The sequence below is a fragment of the Diceros bicornis genome, chromosome 29, assembly GCF_020826845.1.
Source record: "Diceros bicornis minor isolate mBicDic1 chromosome 29, mDicBic1.mat.cur, whole genome shotgun sequence".
Taxonomy (NCBI): domain Eukaryota; kingdom Metazoa; phylum Chordata; class Mammalia; order Perissodactyla; family Rhinocerotidae; genus Diceros; species Diceros bicornis.
The window spans coordinates 28,595,993-28,601,992 of NC_080768.1; the positions used below are offsets into that span (position 1 = coordinate 28,595,993).

General features: G+C 43.2%; 1 protein-coding gene across 1 annotated transcript in view; it reads right to left on the reverse strand.

Moving 5' to 3' along the window:
- TEX15 (testis expressed 15, meiosis and synapsis associated) overlaps nt 1–3,027 on the reverse strand; it is a 98,707-nt gene extending 95,680 nt beyond the window's left edge. The window contains exon 1 of the mRNA XM_058525161.1: nt 2,656–3,027. The gene's annotated coding sequence lies outside the window, so the exon portion shown is untranslated. The remainder of the gene's footprint in view (nt 1–2,655) is intronic.
- Between the last annotated feature and the right edge of the window lie 2,973 nt (nt 3,028–6,000).

A 6,000-nucleotide genomic window follows, 5' to 3' on the forward strand; every position in this document is an offset into this window, starting at 1 on the left:
TGTAAATATACCAGTGCTAACAAGCTTATGCTTACAAAAATGTAAAAGAAATAAAATTTTACCTTCATTGGCAAAAGGAATGTATTTTCCCCCCACAGGCGTGTGCATTAGCGCAGGAGGTTTTAGATTTGTATCCTGATAAGCTAGATACTCAAATTACTGATTTTCTCTATTGCATTACTGTCATCAAAATCCTCAAGTTGAGTTACAGTGGGTTAAACCTCTCAGAGAAACCTAAAAATCAAAGTATTTTTTGAGCTATTTATCTAGAATCTAACAGAATGAGCACTACCAAAGCTATCCAAAACGAAAATTAGGTTCTGATAAGGATTTAATTGTCCACACATAGTCCCAGCCATACAGGTGAAAGCAGTCGCTGCAGCTTTGCCACAGTCTCAGCTGTTGCAATTAAGACAGACCCTCAGGAGCAGCAGCTACCGTTAGTTTCAAAGAGCAGTAATTACAAAGGCTTTGCATTATGTGGATTATACATTCTAAGGATATAGAGTTACCACCAGACTTCAGAGACTATCTTAATAGGCAAAGTTGCTCATTAAGGCAATCATCAAATTTACTCTATACATGAGTTTAAAATTTTCTGAACTTTGCTCAGCTTATTACACAACTTCACCTCACCTTGTAAAATATAGCTATTTCTAAAAAGTTAATTTCTGATAATCTAACCCTACTACTGGACTAATTTTATAAAACTGAAAATACTACAAAGTAAAAATAAATTACCTTAGAATATCACTTATAAATGCATCAAACCAATGAATAAAATACTGGTGTTCTGGAAATATTTGTTCAAATAAAGCAAAAAAATGTTTCTTTTTGAAAATCAGGATAAATAACAAAATATGAATAGAAAAAAGATAAGGGCCGGCCCCGTGGCTTAGCGGTTAAGTGCGCGCGCTCCGCTGCTGGCGGCCCGGGTTCGGATCCCGGGCGCGCACCTACGCACGGCTTCTCCCGCTACGATGAGGCCGCGTCCCACATACAGCAACTAGAAGGCTGTGCAACTATGACATACAACTATCTACTGGGGCTTTGGGGGAAAAAATAAAATAAATAAAAATTAAAAAAAAAAAAAAGAAAAAAGGTAAGATTTAGAGGAAAACTAATCCCAACTGTGCAACACATGCAGGGTTTGCAAAGTTAATCAGATTCTGTCACATCTAACAGGATAATATGGAGGCACTTCAAATTCCCTAAATCATCTTCCACGAAAGCAAAGATATTTTGAAATAAATGAGAGAGGAAACAGAAACCCAGCAAAGGCAGACCAAAGTAATACATTTACCAAATATCATGATTACCGATTTTCTAAAATTAATCTTTGGGTACTGTGAAAACGGTGATTGTTTTCTCTAATTTAAAAATTTTGCAATCCAGGTACATTATGTCATCCTTCACTATAATAAAACATAACTTTATAATTTAAAAGTGCCCAAATACACTAGCTGGTATACTGAGAGAAAAACTGATGATCCTCAGGTCACTTGCAATTGAGTAAAAGCACTATAACGATATTTTATTAATAAAGATACTATAATTATTATACTTTACTGGTTGTATAAAACATTTTCTAAATTGGGATACAACTGACATATAGCATCATATTACTCTCAGGTGAACAACATAATGATTCCACATGCATACACTGGGATATAATAAAACATTTTTAATGTATTAAACTACAAAAATAAAATACGGCTGAAATGTATACTAAAATTGAAATTATCACTAGCCACTAGAATTAAAATTTCAGAAAATGTAAATAAAAGTTATCATGCTATTCTTCCTATTGGTCAACAACTGACCTCTGCAGATAACTAATTATTTTTCCCTAGTCATATAAATTCTTCAATAAATTTTTAAAAAGAAAATGTGCACGGGTATTCAAGACGCTTAGGCATTCTCCCCAAAATTTTGACATCTTTATGATTAAGTAAAGTTCAGATTTTAAATATCTGAGCCATAAGGTAAAGACAGTTTTTTTTTTTTTTAATTAGAAGCTTTTAAGAAGTGAGCAACGAAAGAGCATCAAAAATATCTCTAAATACTCATTTCACTCCTCCAGTCCCCTTGGCCTCAAATGTTAAAATGTACCCTCCTTTCCAATCAGCAATGATATATTCTGAATGAAGCCTAAAACCTTTTTAGAATGTCAAATAAAATTAACTACTCAATGACACTTTTCTTAAAACTTGTACCACTTCTACTCCGTCTACACATACACACTTAGACAATTAGCAAAGAGGAAATTCAGAAACTTAAGCAAATTATAATTTTGTGTCACTTTGACTCTATACTTTGAAATAGTCCCATATTCATCCATCACCCCAAAAAGCAAACAAGGCACTAACGGTGTTGGGATGCTTCACACTGCACATGGAGCCCACAATTTTTACAACTTGAGGGGAACTGTGTCATCTTTCAAAGCTTGGAGTTACCAGTAACCCTCGACCTTTCCTCCTTCTGTACTATCATTACTAAACAGTTTTTTCCACGCAGCCACCACGACGGCCACGAACGTCAAACTGAGCATTCCAAAGGAATAGAATAAATTCAACCACAAGCGTGGAAAGGATGGAAACTGCCTTCAAAGATGTGAGTGGGGATGGGCTTAGGAAGAGGCTCATATTAAACTACCTGAGGGTCAGCAGGCTTTTTCTGCACCCACATCACTGTGGGACCCGAAAAATTTCAAGATGTTCCAAGAGGTGAATCAAGAAGTCAAGAACTACCGAGGCGAAGCAGTCCCGCAAAACCTCCCTTCAGCCCTTACAACGGCCAAAGCGCACGGACACGCGGCGGCGCATCCCGGGCGCGTAGGTCCGCCCGCCCGTCGGCCGTCGGGGGCTGCTCACCCCGGGTACCCCTCGCCCGAGCCCGAACGCCGCCACGCCCCGCTCCCGAGCCGCCCTCGCCCACCCGAGTCCACCGGCTCCTGCAGCGAGACAGCGGGCGGCCAGCGCCGGCGGGCATCGTCCGAGCGCGGGCTCTGCTCGGCGGCGACGCGGCGCGCGGGCGGCCCGGGCGGCCCGGGGCAGGTCAGCACCCTGCAGCGCCGAGAGCAGCCGCCACCCGGGCGGCGTTCTCGGCCTCCACGCTCTAGAGGCGCGAGTCGCGCGCGAGTCCGAAGTCGCGGCCCCGAGTGGGCGGCGCCCCGACGCAGCCACGCCCACTGCCCCCCCACCCCGCCCCAGGAACCCGCACCCGGACGTCGCGGAACGAACGCGAGTCGAACGCTGGACGTGCCCCGCTCAGTGCAGGGGGCACGGAGGGTTCGGAGGGCTCCCTTCTGCCTTCGGGCTACTGAGAACTGGAGATCAAGGGGGCCGGGGTCGAGGCCACGTCCAAGCTGTAGGGCTTTCCCCTCACGGTGCCTGAGCGACCCCAGCTGCTAACAGGCGTCAGGCTACCTCAGCTCTCGGCGCGGGGGAGCGGGGGGTGGGAACAGAGGGGGCGCGAGCGTGCGAACTAGCTCGTCCGAGAAAAGCTAGTGTTTCACATCGTGTCGGGGCGCCACGCGGACTCCTCGGAGGCTCACCTGTGGGCCCCAAGTTAAAAATCCCTCAACTTCATAATTAACATTCTTTCCCTCTTTAATTCACCGGGACCCTTGCTAACTTCTAAACCGCCTCCCCTCATCTGCTACAGTCCCCACAAACCTTGAGCCGCCTTCTTTGCCCAGTCAGTTCCTCAGAAGCTAAATCTTCACAGCGAAACAGAACTTTTCGCACAAGCTCCCCAAGAAACTTCAGGAAGAAAGCAGCGCCCCCTAGGCACGTGCCCTCGCGGAGGCTTCCGTGCCGGAAGAGGTCACACATGCGCCTGCGCAATGGGCGGAGCAAGAGGCCTGCGGGGGGGGGACGCCTGAAGCGTTGGAGATTGGGGGCTAGGCGGGAAGGGGGTCTATAGTCAGGTTCAGCGTCCCAGAGTGAAATGTGTGTTCAGTGCTTAGTGCAGTTACGTATAGTAGGCCCTCAAAAAATGTCTGTTGAATGGTTAAATAAATGGAATATATCTGCTACTGGCATCTTTTCGACTCAGGGGGAGGTCTGGGTTCTTTTCCCTAAACTGAGCAGAGTGAGCCTTGCTTAAGCAAGCCTCCAGGCATCCTCAGTTCCTATGAGGGTGCCCTTCTGGTACATTTTTCAGTGACTTTATAAATGAATTCAAAAAGTTTTGGAAGGACTTTATATGTTCCGCAGCTAATGGCCAACTGCCTTAGCTAAGGTTTGAGCTTGGAGGTAGCAAAAACATAAGGACATGTTTTGGGGATATAAAATATCAAGATTTTTAAGACTCTTTGCGTTCAGAAAATTAATGCTTGGGGCCTGGCCCTGTGGCGGCACAGTGGTTAACGCCCAGTGCACTCCACTTCCGAGGCCCTGGGTTCCCCCCCAGGTTTGAGGGTTGGGGGGACCTATTGTGGCAGCGACCCACATACAAAATAGAGGAAGAGTGGCTCAGATGTTAGCTTAGGGCTAATCTTCTTCAAGCAAAAAAAAGAGAAAGATTGGCAATAGATGTTAGGCCAGAGCGAATCTTCCTCACCGAGAAAAAAAAAGAAGAAAAAATCAATGCTCTATAGCATGGCCTATTAGAGCCTGATTCAAGGGCTATATAGATCACAGAATCCACATACTTCACTGCAGTCTAAGCTTAGATTTAATTTCACACTTGCAGGCCTGAAGGATCCTTCACTGTTTTGGGTAAAAATATTGGCACAGGGAACCCAAATGATGCACCATTCCATTTCCCAATAATCATTTATTACAAGGCAAAATTTAAATGTATTTTACAACTTGAATGTAGTGTATCATGAGACACTTTTTAAATTGATGTCATAAGGGCCAGCCCCGTGGCTTGGTGGTTGAGTGCGCGCGCTCCGATGCTGGCGGCCCGGGTTCGGATCCCGGGCGCGCACCGAGGCACCATTTCTCCGTCCATCCTGAGGCTGAGTCCCACATACAGCAACTAGAAGGATGTGTAGCTATGACATACGACTATCTACTGGGGCTTTGGGGGAAAAAAATAAATAAATAAAATCTTTAAATTGATGTCATAATAGTTTATAACTGTGAAATTTCAGCTGTACATTATTATTTGTCAGTCACCATATAAATGTGCCACTTTACCCGGTATGCTCACCCCACAACCGCCTTCCCCTGTGGTAACTAATCTGTTCTCTCTGTCATGACGCAGTTTTTAAAAATTCAGTCTGCAGCAGGATTTTTGTTTGTTCGTCCATTCTTTTGTTTTAACTTGGATTGAAACATTATATTATGTATGCTATAATGACTACTGCCACAGAAAAAAGCTTTGCTAATTGCAGGAAAGCCCTTAGTCTGCAGGAAAAAGGGTCCATCAGTTACCAGGCAAAATTAAACTTAGTTCTTCCTTAAGCTTTTAAATCCACCTTACAAATCTTATTATTTGATTTATAAATGTAGTAAATTATAATAATTATTTTAAAGGGCATTTGCTAAACATTTGGTCCCATTTATAAACTTAGATAATTGAATTTATTTTTTGAATTGCCGTTATAAATTTAACATATTCAATGTACTTTTCCTGTGTATTAGATGTCTAACTGACAAACTTTCCCAAGTATTAAATATTTTTTATAATGCTAAAAATATTAAACATAAATAAGGTGAATCTTAAGATTTTTTAAGTGTTCTAACACTGTAAGGTTGAGATATTTAAGGTATATATATTTTTATACATATATGAAGAGATTTATTATAAGGGATTGGCTCATGCGATTACAGAGGCTGAAAAGTCTTAAGATCTGCAGTTGACAAGCTGGAGATTCAGGGCGGCCAATGATGTAGTTCCAGTTCAGAGGTGGCAGGCTCAAGACCCAAGAAGAGCCAATGTTTCAGTTCAAGTCTGAAGACAGGAAAAGACCAATGTCCCAGCTCAAGGTAGTCAGGCAAGAGAAATTCCTTCTTACTTAGCTTTTTTGTTCTGTTTAGGTCTACA